The sequence below is a fragment of the Crinia signifera genome, chromosome 5 (assembly GCF_055691185.1).
Source record: "Crinia signifera chromosome 5, ASM5569118v1, whole genome shotgun sequence".
Lineage (NCBI taxonomy): Eukaryota > Metazoa > Chordata > Amphibia > Anura > Myobatrachidae > Crinia > Crinia signifera.
Genome location: NC_139221.1, coordinates 162,002,494 through 162,017,089, shown reverse-complemented (window position 1 = coordinate 162,017,089; position 14,596 = coordinate 162,002,494). Strand labels below are relative to the sequence as shown.

The following is a 14,596-nucleotide window of genomic DNA, read 5'->3' as shown; positions in this document are numbered from 1 at the left end:
ACAATGCACACTGCCAGAGATAGAATCAAACAATGAAAGAAACAATGATACACACAAACAGAGCTGAATCACAAGACTTTGCACGCCTAATAGTTTTCTGCACAATTAAACCCTGCTAAGCCCAGATAATATGGTACCACTATAACCAAGTACCGGACTCTACACATTTATACACACCTTGCAGCCCGCATAGTAAATAGCATTACAACAGGTTGCATAAAGTCACGCTTAGAATTGCTAAGAGTACAGCAACTCAGCTAGACACCCGCAATTGCAACCCGCATGATCTCTGGCACAGGCTAAAATGCATAAGATTCCGAATTTATAGGAAACTTCACTTTTCCCTATAACAGCCTGGCCATAAATGCATGCTAAAGAGAGAGAGAACTCCACACCAGGACAATGTGAAATCCAGACCCCGGACCGGACATCAAAATCTGCAGTCCGGAGCTTGTAGTGTCCCGTCCTGGGGGTGTCTTGTCTGGGGGGAAGCCTGTGATAGCTTTCACCAGGGACATGGGGAAGGGGAGATTACAGCCTCCCCGTGTGGTCTGGACCGTCCTGTTTTTTGCTACATGCCCAGACCATACAGGGAGGCTTTATTCTCTCCCCCCTCCTATCCCTGGTAACAGCTGTCACGTGAAGCCCCCCTGGACAGGACACCCCCAGGATGAGAACCCCCCGTACCGGACATTACAAGCTCCCGACTGCAGATTTTGATGTCCAATCCGGCGGTCCGGGGTCTTGTCCGGGTACGGTTTTTACCCATACCCCTCTACACCATGTCACAGTGCAGGGATAGGGGTCAGCCCCAATGATGTCACTATATGCAGGAGCAGGTAGGTCTTAACAGCGGGTGGTTACACAGACCCACTTCTGGGTAGCAGTCCTTGGAAACATGGAGAAGAGTCGTCTCCCTAACCACTACTATTTTACAGCGAGCAATCTACTTGTCCATTATCTCCTCTGTGTCCGCTAGCCGGTAAGCAGTTCACTCTGACCCATTCCAAAGATCAATTTCTTTTCCAGGAGCGGAACTGTTCAGAGCCGCTCACTGAAGAAAAAAAAGAGTTGACCATCTCTAGAACGAAGTCTGTCTGTTCCAGTGTTCTGGGTCCGCTCCAGTTCTGTTTTTTTACTTTGTTTCCACTGACAATCCTTTTTTCCTCTGCTGCGTATCAGCCCAGTCAGCAGGTGGCTTTCACTTTACATGATGGACCAGAAGATGAGCTCTCCAGATTGCATACTATAATTAGGGAGCCCTCCACTCCAATTCACAACCCTCCACTCATTTATTGACCTCACCTTTAACTTTGCTGTCTAAGTTCAGGTGTTTTGCAATGTCCTGATGTTTTTTTGCATCTGCAGCTTCTTTCACTGACACTTATAGGCTGATTCATGATTGCTTGTAGCGATCTGAATTCGGCCCCAGCCCCAATGGTCAGGGTTTGTGCATGCACATCTGTGCGCATGTGTAAACCCCAACACTGAAGGGCTTCGGCAAGTTACACACTCAACAGGCCATTTGTTGTAGGGAGGGAAGGCCGGGGGCGTAAATAGGACTGGATCAGTGGAACACCCAGTGTTTAGCTGAATTAGGCCCTTTGTCCATCCCTTCTGGAATGGGAACTGGCTGTGGCTTCTTGTTGTGCTGGGTGGGGAAGCAGCACAGTTGGAGCCTGTGGCTAATGTCGGCTGATGTCGTGCTTGGGGTTATCTCTTCCTGGCCCCACTTCCGTCACATTTCCAAAGAGACAGGGGATTCTGGTGGATTTGATTTAACCCTTTGAGTGCCAACATCTCTGTGAGAAGCACAAAATAATTTTCCAAGTCAGTCCCTAAGATCAGAATGTATAGTGTTCCTTGGTATGGATAAGGTTCATAATTAGGGACAACTGTGCATAAAAGGAAAATCTGTGCATATAATATTTTGACTCCTCATCTTTCCAGTTTCATAAATTAAAATTATTTTTAGCACAGTTTTTAGTCTTCTGTGCATAATGCAAAAAATAAAGTAAAATAAACGTCCCATTAAAACACTTGTTTAAGGATAAAGACTGTGGGTATATTGTCCACCTGTCATGAGTGATTTTCACTGTGGTCAGGAAATCCCCAGTACAAATTTACAAGTTTTGCCATAAAACTGTCCATTGATGATGTACTGTACAGTAGTAATAGACTACTAATCTGGCACTATTCATATTAGACATTTAACAATGGCACCCTCTGGTGGTTTATTACTGAAATGCAAGTACCAAAAAATAAAAAATACATCTGAAATATTTTGACCAAATATAGCTCTTTGACAGCTGCTGTTGCACATAGCAATTTTAATAAATGCCATCACACCAAAAACACAACTAATAGTGTTCATGTTCTAGAACAGGATTCCTCAAACTATTTTGCTCTGGGACTCCATCAGACAATAAAAATGACAGGACCCCAGCTAATTACTACAGAAGGTCATCATATCACATGTGTGGTCAGCAGACAGCACATACATGGCAGCATTGTGGAGGCACAAAATGATGGAATGAGCCTGAAGAAAAGACAATTCAACAGATTTTTCAGACTCCTTGAATCACTGACTGAGATTAGGAAAGTCACCAGCCTGATGGTCAGAAACATGGAGTCGCAACCCCACACTGAGAAGGTGGGGACCCACTTTGGGGTCAGGACCCACAGTTTGAGAACCACTGCTGTAGAATATAATACAACTACTGGATAATTACATTATCAGAGGTCAATAAAGTCCTGTATTGTGTTTGTAATAACGACACTATGGGGCTTATTCAGTTTGGATCACACAAGTGACAGGCAAACGCATTCGGGGTGACGGACAAGGGTGAGGATGGCTGGCACTTCGGGGAGTGGCCAGCCTGTGACACGAGGCACAGTTTCCTTGGCCTCACAAGCCACTCAGCTACAGGCAGCCTGAGTACATTACGATGGCATATGCGACCCATGGCAATGCAAATGCATTTGTGATCACATAAAAGTGATTGCAGTGTAAGGAAAATTGCAACCATCGTTTGCGATGCTCCCTCACACAACACATCACATAAAGTCTGTGCAGTCCGTTCTCTTTGTACTAGATCACATTGCATCTAGTACAAGAAGCATGCTGCTTTAACACATTGCATGCTTTTTGTACTTGATGTGATGCGACAGCATTGCAGTGTGTATGGGCAGCTTAAGTCTGACCTTACTCAGGCTGCCTGTTGGGGCAGCTTGAAAGGCCAAGAAAACTGTACCTCATGATGAACTCCTTGGCCTGGCCACTCCCAGGAAATGGATTCATGTTGCCAGCTGCCCCCACCTCTGAACACCCTGCCCGTTAATCAGGCAGAGGTGTTCGCTATTTTGCACTGCGATTGCTGGACCCAATCTGCACATGCACAGAACGGGTCCTGTTCTACACACGTGCAGAATGCAATCCAACCTGAATTAGCCCAAATGTCAGTGGCCAGTCTGAGAATACTTTCATGTATAACAAAATTACCCCTTGGGGGAAATGTAATAGGATGAGAGATTCAGAAAGTGAGAGATTTGGGGGTAGATTTATTAAGCTTGGTGAAGTGATAAACTGTCTGGTTTTTATCACCGGCCAATCAGCTCCTACCTGTGAAGTTACAGGCTTGCAGCGGTGTAGCTAGGTGTCATGGTGTCTGGAGCAAGGGCATATTTTGCGCCCCCCCCCCCCCCCCCCCGGAAATGAATTGGGGGCGTGGCTAACATGTGTTTGCATGTTACATTTGAAATATATAAGACACTGTAGACGAATCTGCTGTGCTATATAAGACGATGTAACGGAATCTGCTGAGCTATATAAGACGCTGTAACGGAATCTGCTGCGCTATATAAGACAATGTAACAGAATCTGCTGCGCTATATAAGAACCTATAACTGAATCTGCTGCGCTATATAAGACGCTGTAACAGAATCTGCTGCGCTATATAAGACACTGTAACGGAATCTGCTGCGCTATATAAGAAACTAACGGAATCTGCTGCGCTATATAAGAACCTATAACTGAATCTGCTGCGCTATATAAGACACTGTAACGGAATCTGCTGCGCTATATAAGACACTGTAACGGAATCTGCTGCACTATATAAGATACTGTAACGGAATCTGCTGCGCTATATAAGACAATGTAACAGAATCTGCTGCGCTATATAAGAACCTATAACTGAATCTGCTGCGCTATATAAGACGCTGTAACGGAATCTGCTGCGCTATATAAGACGCTGTAACGGAATCTGCTGCGCTATATAAGACACTGTAACGGAATCCGCTGCGCTATATAAGACACTGTAATGGAATCCGCTGCGCTATATAAGACACTGTAACGGAATCCGCTGCGCTATATAAGACCCTGTAACGGAATCTGCTGCGCTATATTAGACACTGTAACAGGACCTGCTGCGCTATATAAGACACTGTAACGGAATCTGCTGCACTATATAAGACACTGTAACGGAATCTGCTGCGCTATATAAAACACTGTAACGGAATCTGCTGCGCTATATAAGACGCTGTAACGGAATCTGCTGCACTATATAAGACACTGTAACGGAATCCACTGCGCTATATAAGACACTGTAACGGAATCCGCTGCGCTATATAAGACACTGTAACGGAATCCGCTGCGCTATATAAGACCCTGTAACGGAATCTGCTGCGCTATATTAGACACTGTAACGGGACCTGCTGCGCTATATAAGACTCCCCTCCCCCAAACCCCAAGGTTATTACTATGTTCATTATTCACAACATTGATTAGCTGTAAAATAAAAAAAAATCCACCTTGAATAATGGGTTAACACAGGGCGTCACGGGCAGCAGCAGAACACCATCTAGCAGAGGCAGGTGACTCTGGAAGGAGTCTGTAGTCCTGCTACGCTACGCTGCTCGGAAGCCGGACAGAGCAGCAGCAGCAATTTAGAGAGGGCATAGGAGTGTCGGCCTGCCGCCCGGCCACATCGTCCGTGACGCTTGGCGGCAGGGACCGGGTGAGAAGGGCAGGATGCAGGTGCCGGGCAGGGCAGCCACCGGCGCACGCTGCCCGATACTTTAAACTTGTGCAGGAATCATTTGCGGAGGGGGGGCGGGCCGGCGGCGCCATTCGACCAATCGGCGCCCGGAGCAATAGCTCTGGTGGCTCCGCCCTCCCTACGCCTCTGCAGTCTTGGTTTGAAAAATGACAGGTAGGAGCTGATTGGCCGGAGATAAAAAACAGACAGTTTATCACTTCACCGAGCTTAATAAATCTACCACTCAGTGAGAAATCTCCAGGGTTTTTTTAACGCGCCAATCATTTACACTTGTTTCATTTTGCAGTGTAAATGATTGCAGCTTTAAAAAACTTCAGAATTCTTACCAAATCTCTCACTTTCTGAATCTTTCATCCTATTAAATTTCACACATCATCTCAAACGTAATGGGATGTAGACTTTGAAAAATGCATTAATTATTCTCTGGCTTAATTTAAGATCTGCATTATTATTTTCATCATCCAATTTGTATACAGCATCAACATATTAAGCAGATGTGTACATTGTGGGGATAAACAGTATGACCTTAAACCAAAATAAATATGGACTGTTTTATGGATTGTGTTGAGCTTGTGTTCTCAGCTTTTCAATTTTTCTAAGGGTGTGGTATGGGACTCCGACAGTCGGGATCCCGACAGTCATTATCCCGACGTCGGGATCCCGACTGGCCAGAGTCAGACAGCATGGCGAGTGCAAAAAAGCCCCTTGCGGGCTCGCTGCGCTCGCCACGCTGAGGGCACGGTGGCTCGCTACGCGTGCCACCTATTCTATTCTCCCTCTATGGGGGTCGTGGACCCCCACGAGGAAAAATAGCGGGTGGCCGTCGGGCACCCGGCTGTCGGCGTTTTGACAGTCGGGATCCCGACTGTCGGGAACCCGTCCGGCACCCTTTTCTAAAGTGATTTATCTACAAATGGAATCTGTATAACAACTACTAAATAGGGCTGACCTCTTAAAAATGATGTGGGCCATACATCTACTGCCTAATTCCCCATGTTCCATCTGTTCTGCCAAGATGGACATCAATAATTGGTGATCCATTGGGGAATCAGCAAAAACACTTACCAATACAACTGGATGGAATCGGCCATTTAAAGATTTCCAACTAGTTGGGTTTCCCTAATGCCCCATCCCAGGAATCAGGAAAATGGGGAAATGCCCTCTTTCTCCCCTACTATATGGGCCCCATTAGTTTCCCTGTAAAGTAACAGAGACACTTGCAAATAGGTACTGTACCTTACTATATTGTGCATTGCGTTCACTGTGAACAATATAAAATTATATATTGAGAATTTACAAGCATTCCTTAGGCTTTTACAATGCCAGCAAACAGACAAACTTGTCTTTCATGTAACAGACAGCACTATTATTTTAGACAAGCTATATGCAATTCAAATTATCTCACAATGTAATGTTTTGTTTTCTTAGGTCAAGATGCTGAGAATGGAAAAGTAAAGGAAAAAACACATTTTGCTGCACATTCAGTATTTTTATTGGAGTCTATTTTCTTGTTGATCAAAAATAATGATGGTTATGTGAAATATATTTAATGTTTTGGTGTACTGTAATGATTGGCCATTATTGCCTGCAAAATGTAGCCTAAACAAAAAGTTAGACTCAAAGGTCGTATATGAAATGTTCTTCCCTAGATTAATAAATCTGATATTTTATTGGTAATGAGGGTGCTTATGCAGCATAGATGGCAGTTTGGCAGTTGAATAGCTAGACCAGGCATGGCCAAACTATGGTCCTCCAGCTGTTGTGAAACTACATGTCCCATCTCTGCTTCTGTTAAGAGCCAGGCATGGTCACATACACGTGGAGCTCCGATCTGCCATCTCCAGCTTCTGGAGCAGCAGGGCAGAGGAGGAGGTGAGCGGAGGGTAGGAGGTTGGAGGAAGTGAGCGAGTGTCCCCTGGTGCAGGATGCGGCGACACCCAGACAAGGCGGGCGGCGCTGTGGTCCTCCTGCAGCACCATCGGCCCAGGAAACACCCCCAGGAAAGATCACTAGGTACGTCCTGGCCAGCAGGACACTTGTCTGCACTGGCTGGAATCTCCGGCCCGCAGCCCCTGACTGAGTGCTGCTGTACCCCCCCCCCCCCCCCCCATCGATGCTCCTGCTCCAGGCTGCCCCAGGAGAACTGCAACGGGAGAGGGGTGGCCTCACTGACTCTCTTCCCCTCCTCAATGACTCAACGACTCTTTTCCCCGCCCAACCACCCCACACTGGCTCTCCCTCCAGTCGCAGTTCCAGTCAAGGCCCCTGACATGATCCCTCTAGTCCAGGGGTGTCCAAACTTTTTGCGATGCGGGCCAGATTTGGTGAAGTGTAAATGTGTGGGGGCCGACCATTCAGCCTGACATTCTTTGAATCATTAATTACATCAGAATGGTCCCCCACTCTGCCCCCATTCACTCTGTCCCCCAGCCTGCCCCCCTTCTCTTAATGTCCATCAGTGCCTCCATTCATTGTATGTCCCCAAGCCTGACCCTCCTTCACTGTATGACTCCCATTTACTGTATGACCCTCATTCACTATGTACTCCACTCTGCCCCCATTCACTGTATGTCCCCCAGCCTGCCCCTGCTCCCCCTTCTCTGAATGGCCATCACTGCCTCCATTCACTGTATGTCCCCCAGCCTGACCCTCTTTCGCTGTATGTCCCCCACTCTGCCCCCTCCCTTCTCTGTATGTTTCCCAGCCCCTTGTGTGAGCCAGAGGAAGGAGAGGCAAAGCAGGCACTGCAAGGACAGGAGATGCTTGGGCTCCCGCTCCTGCCCTCCTCCGCTCTGCATGTTATGGGAGCAAACTTCCCCCTTACTGCACCACCTCCCCAAACACTGCTGTCACTGTGATTGTGGAGTAGGGTGATATATGATTGCAGCAGCTGGGGTAGGACGACAAACACATCTGACTGTGGCGGCCGCCACCTTCTCACTGCAGCAGACAGCAAGGTAAAGGCGCGCTTGCCGGGGCCCCACCTTTAGTGTCCTGTGCTTCCCACATCTGATGCTCTGCCCGCTTCCAGCTGGAGGCTGCGGGACGCTTGAAATGACAGCACAGGCCGCAATTGGCCCCCGGGCCTGACTTTGGTCATGCCTGCTCTAGTCCCACAGAAGGACAGCCTCTGGACCCATCCATGCTGGATGTGGTGTGCTGAAGGGGAGATGGCCTGTTAAGCCCTTTCACTGCTGCCCTGTGAGTAGCAAAGTCAAGATGGTGCCACTGATCGCTGCTTAGGATCTGTGCTACCCAGCCTAATCTATGTACCCCTTGTCTCCCCTGTAGTGTTCCATATCTGTACTGTTTCTTTACTGTTTACCTAGCTGGCTGTTGTAACTACTTATTGGCGCCGCTAAATGGCTGCCTGTGTGCTGTGCAGCTTAGCAAATATACAGTATGTTCCCCTTGTCACTGACCATCATCATATCTGTACTGTCACTGTTTTACTTGTTCCTATCCTGGCTGTTGCACAGCAATCCAAATCTTTCCTAGTATACGCAAGTATACCTGACTCTGATCATGCCTTGCCACAGTTTTGCTATTAGGGAATGCTAAAACTATGGCAAGGTTTGCTGGGATGTGTAGTTTCACAACAGCTGGAGGGCCACAGTTTGACCAGGTCTGAGCTAGACATGGACCCTATAGATGTATTGTGGAAAGGTTTCCTTGTGCCCCAAGTGTGATGCCCATATCAGTCTTTGAAATACAAAATAAGGGGGGTGATGATAGGGAGGAATAAGGAGAAGGAGAAAATGAAATGAGGTGTAGGTCCCCTCTACCTGGCATAATGTGTACTATAAGGTACTCTTTTGTGTTGTAACGTGGATAAGGAGCTCTGCTGTGATGTAACATGGATAAGTGGCTTTACTGTGACACAACTTGGATAAGGTTACAAGTGTGTGGCGATACAAGTATAAAGGGTACTATTATGCTGTGCAATGTGAATTATGGACACTACAATGCGGTATAATGTGAATATAGGGTACTACCATGCAATGTAATGTGAATAAAAGCCACTACTGTGCGGTGTAATGTAAATAACGGACACTACCATATGGTGTAATGTGAATTAGTACTATTTTGTGGCTACACCTCTATATTTTTGGAGTGCTTTCAGCATGCACATTGTCCCTATTTTTAATTATGGGGGGCACCAAATTCTGTTTCTGGCACATGACACCATAATGTCTAGTTACGGCACCGTGTACAAACCACATTTGAATGACATTCATTGAGCAGAAGGTATAGTAACAAGTTACAAGGAATAACACAAGCATGCACAGCTGGGTTAGCTGGCTACAGTCTGTTTCAGGTGCATGTTTGTAAGAATATATTAGGAAAAGTAAAGCTGGGTACACACTAAGCAATATATCATATAATATGGCTGTGATGTGTCTTTTGCTGCCACTCCCTGTTACCTCCCCCAAATGGCCCCTTCCTGTTAATCACTAGAAGCATAAGCCTTCACTGAGAATGACAAAAGCCTTGTCGAGTGAGATTGTTGCACATGCTCAGTTAGCTGTACTGATAATCGCTAAGTTGTGTGAACATCAGCACTGCATATAAATCTGAATCAGGACCAGTGTGTACCCTCAATTGCACATGACAGGTGGCTGTTTCCTGGGTCACCCCATCTGCTGCATGTCAGGGTGATGACAATCCCAATGACAAACCTTTAGATACAGTACATGCGGCATGTACGGACGCATCGCGCCACTGCACCATGGTGCAATGTACATGTTGTTGCTCCATCAGCTGGTACTAAGTTTGGGGATAATTCAGCATGGATAATAATGTGAAAATTCTAAATGGACTGAGAGGAGTAAGCCACTGCCCAGACAGAAAGAGTAACCGCCCTTTGCAAAATTGTGAATGGATCGATTAACGCTATTTTTTTTACAAATCTATATGCAACTCCCAAACCATCGAAAAGATTTTACTGTCTGTGCAATTGAGAGTAGTTCTGAGATTTCCACTAATCTTTGACTGAATCAGGGTGGAAATAATCATCGAAGACACCACAGATCCTCCCAAAAAATAACTGAGCATGCCTACATTTTTTCATACACACCAGTTTCCACCGCTAAATGCTGGCTTTCATTCAGTCAAACTACAAGAGCACTATAATTAGAATCCATACACATTTTCTTTGCTAATTCCCCATGCGCATGACTGATTTGAGTGGTACACATGCACAGTCTTCCGATAATCACTAGATTTGTGAATTCTCCATTTAGTGATCCATGCTGAATTAGCCCCATTGTGCAGTATGTGCCCAGCCTATAGGGACATTACTTATCCCAGTCTGGGCAATATAAACATTTTCTAGGCTATTGCAGTGATAGAAAAATGGTTTTCATAAAATTAACCAATAAGACATTGCAGAGGAAGTTGAATGATAGCTCTGGTATTACCTGCAGTGCACATGGATTTGTCCATTTGAGAAGAAATTTGCCTTTGCGAGTGAAACAGGATAAGGGCCTAAATGCCCCCATACACTTGTGCAAGGTATCCCATGCAGCCTCACATGCGATACCTCAGCAATTCCGCATCCGAGGACTTTTCAATACTATTTTTCCTACAAATGACATACAGATTCTATACTGTATGGCAAAATTTAGCTGGATTCTTACCAATTCTTTAGGGGGTCCATTCAATTATGAGCAAGGGAGATGAGTCGTCATTGCAATTGTGTGCATACACAGTAACAGCACCACTTCTCACCCCTTCGCTGCCTGGAATTGGCCTGGATTCACTGAATTTTGTACACAGTTCTATGGGGCTGCAAACAAAAATCACAAGGATGGGATATACTGTACTAAGCTGGAAATGTGATTAAAACTAAAAAAAAAATACAGTTTTCAGAGTTTTAGCTGCATTTTTACATGTGCCAAGCTCCAGAATACAATACATTCCAGATCCTGAATCTGGTTGCCATCTTTATCTTTACCCATTAGAAGCCTATGGGCTTCTTTTGCATTTCCCCTTTGGATGAATAAATTTGGCACGATGTATCACATATGCGATACTTAGTACAGCCGGCCCTAGGTCTGGAGCTACGGTAAGTGTGGCATACACTAGCAATATCATTTTTGTCCATGTTTTAATCATATACATGCCTATCTCCTGGAAAAATTAAAATATTGGAGGGTTATTCTTTCCTGATCGCACGGCTGCTAAATTGTAGAGTCCTACAATCGGGTATATGTTGACCCACCAGAGTGAAATCCTGCCCTGTGCAAGCCTGTGGAATAGCTGCAAATCCAATCGCAAGCCGCTAACCATCAAACGTTTTTTTCCACTGTGTGCAGTTGATGCCTAGCCCAGGACTTACTTGGCGGATGCAATAGAAGCAGCCGAATCGGGGCCGAAGCTGTCATCACACATCTCCCCTTCAAATGCTTGTGCATGCCTACATTTTCTCTGACACTCCCAGAAAACATTTAATGTCCCCCCCCAAACGCTGGCTTCCTGTCAATCAACTTGCATACATGCAGCGATCAAAAAAGTAGCATTATTTTATCGCAGGACATCTTCATTGCTACTCACAAGCCCACACACGCCTTTGCGTACCAGACAACAGCCCTTGATACAGGCCCATTATCAAATATTTGTTATTTATTAACACTCCATAGAGTAGGCATATAGTTTATAGAAAATTTACTTTCATTAAAAGTCAGATTTCATTCAATTCCATTTTCCGACCACTAATTTCTCAGTTTACAGGTTACTACTGTTAAGTTGAACATGTTGCTAGTCATTCTATAAATAATGTTTGTGCATACCAATAAATATGTATGGGATATGTTTGTTTTATGGAAAATCTGAAAAATGAATAAAATATTAAATGAAAAAAAGTTATTTTTTTTTCCTGAATTCTCACATTTTCAACGTGGTTTGCCACTATATGGTTTTATTCACTCTATTTCATGAACATACATGTATCACTTGTTTGTATACACCATAAGATAACTGTATGAAACCAAAGGGGCAAATTTACCAAAGCTTAAAAAACAGGTAAGTGGCAGTGTTGCCCATAGCAACCAATCAGATTCTGACAATCATTTTCTAGAATGCAAAAGAGAAATGATAGCTAAAATCTGATTGGTTGATATAGACAACACCACTTGATTGTTTTAGAAGCTTTAATAAATATACCTCCAAATATTTAACATAGTAAACTACTAACTCATAGGGCAGTATTCAATGTCACATATCGCCGTGTGCAGCGAATCCTGTTTAGGATTCGCTGCACACTCGCTGTGTTCCGGAGGGCTGGCTGCCACTCGCTCTCCCTGTATTCAATGTCGGAGGGGCGAGTTGCCCCTCGCGGCGAATCTTAACCCCTGCAGCGGACGAGCGTCCGCGGCAGGGAGCCGTGGGACGGTGGCAGGCAGGGAGATTGAAGTCTCCCTGCCTGCCCCAGAACTTTTGTGGAGGGGAGGAGGGCTCCCCGGGACCCAGGCAGCACAAGCTGCCCCCCCCCCCAGAGCCAGCAGGGGACCGGGTATAGTCACTGCTCCCGATCATGCATATGTAATGATCGGGTGCAGTGAATATATTAATATCTAATGAGCGGCTCGGCTCCCGGCCCCCTGCTGGCTGCTCTGTGTAAAACAAAAAAATATATATTTTTAAATTGAAATATATATTCATGTGCTATAAGCACATGAATAAAAATAGCATGCCCCTTCACAGAATAAACTTCCTGATTTTTTTTACACCAAAATTAAAACAAAAAACTTTTATTTTAATAGTTCACATTCCACTTCTCCATGAAAAGATGGAGAATTGCTACACGGAGAGACACGGCGAAAATCACTTATTGAATAGGGTTGTTCGCTTATTGAGACCAAAATTCTCCGTCCAACGCGAGAAAAGCACAAACTCGCCATAAAACATGGCAAATTTTTCTCATTGAATACTGCCCATAGACCCATTAGTATGTTATATTATATTTATTTACTGAAAGAGGATGATCATCATTCCTAAAACTTCTACTGCCATTGTTGTTACTTTGTTACTAAATAATCTTACTAAATAATTATTAGTTCAAAATTATTTAGTTACTTACTAAATAATGTTGAATACGTTTTCCCTTCTCTTCTGCTGTTCAGTTACTTTACCATTATATACAAATATTTTATAGGACAATTCATCATATTACCAACTGTTTGGGACAGTGGTGGCACACCCTGGCAAAACAGCTTATTCAGCAAAAGGGATCTATTTATTTAGCAGTTGTGCAAAATGCTTGGAGTGTGTGAGTACATTTTTGCTTTGGTATCTTGTTTAATTCATGGTCTTTAGTTGCTATTTTTTCATGGTCAAAATCTGTACTGTAAATACTGTATGTAGCAAATAATTTGCAGGGATTTAGATTGCTGGTAACATTTAATACATTGATAATAGTAACAGGGTTCTGTAGTGCAGTAGTGGTGGTGGTATTATTGTGACACTGTGCACATGGGGATGGAGGTATCACTGTAGAGCTAGTCAGGCCGAATGCTACAAAAATATGCACAGTGTTATGCACATTTGTCTCCCTCAGTATCTGACCTGGACTCCTACGCCAAGGTAAGTGGTACGCACACCCCTCGAGGTGCTCCAGGTTAATCTGTCATGGAACAACAAAACACCACAAGCTGATATTGAGCGCTGATTGTATATTCTGTACTGCTGCTGAACCTTAAGGGGGATTACCAAAACCCCTCACAATATATGCACAAGAAAAAAAGGTAGTAGGAACAGCGCTGTACTGAATATAAAAATATGTAATTAAGAATTACAATTATACATGTTATCACAGTCAATAATAGACAGACAAGACTTACACACATATAACACAAAGAACTCCTCCATAAATAACTGGTGCTGGTTAAACTTTGTTAGTTCAATATGCAATTGCAGATTTTTTGCTCATATGCAGAGCCAGTTAGTAGGTTAATACTGAGTTCAGTCCCCACAGAAATGTGCACATTTATCGTGGTATACTTATTTGTAATCCGGGGGTCAGGTAGATGGCTTGTAGGCAATGGTGAGTTTCTTCGACCTTTAGCACTCGGTCATATCCGAGAATCAATCATCAGCCCGATGTTATTGGCAGCCTTAGTGTCCCCTCTCAATGCGTTTCTCCCCCTTGGTGTCCTCTCAGCGGCTTCCTCAGGAGAAGTATGCTGGTGGTGACACACTTCCGCCTTTTATGGCGGCGATTCCCGCTTTGCGCATGCCCGCGCGTCATGCGGGTCAGGCCTCGTTTTCAAATAGCCACCTCTTATTTGGTAGATCAGCCGTGCCTTCACTCAGCGCAGCCGCGTTTTCAATTGGTGCAGCCGCGTCATGCGGACCAGGCCTCGTTTCCCTACAGCCTTCTGTTACACGCTCCACAATGAGCGTAGCCGCGTCATGCGGATCAAGCCTCGTTTTCCTTCGACTTTCATTTTGGTACTAACAGTGTTGCCGCATTTTGCGGGTCAAGTCTCTCATTTATGATTATCTCAGTTCGCAGGCTTAAGCAAGACACTTCCTGCTTG

At 44.8% G+C, this 14,596-nt stretch overlaps 1 protein-coding gene across 2 annotated transcripts in view; it reads left to right on the top strand.

Moving 5' to 3' along the window:
• The window catches only part of DDC (dopa decarboxylase), a 120,592-nt gene extending 109,078 nt beyond the window's left edge, over positions 1 to 11,514 (top strand). For both annotated transcript variants that reach the window (XM_083188202.1, XM_083188203.1), the window contains one exon: positions 6,486 to 11,514. The gene's annotated coding sequence lies outside the window, so the exon portion shown is untranslated. The remainder of the gene's footprint in view (positions 1 to 6,485) is intronic.
• The last annotated feature ends 3,082 nt before the right edge of the window (positions 11,515 to 14,596 follow it).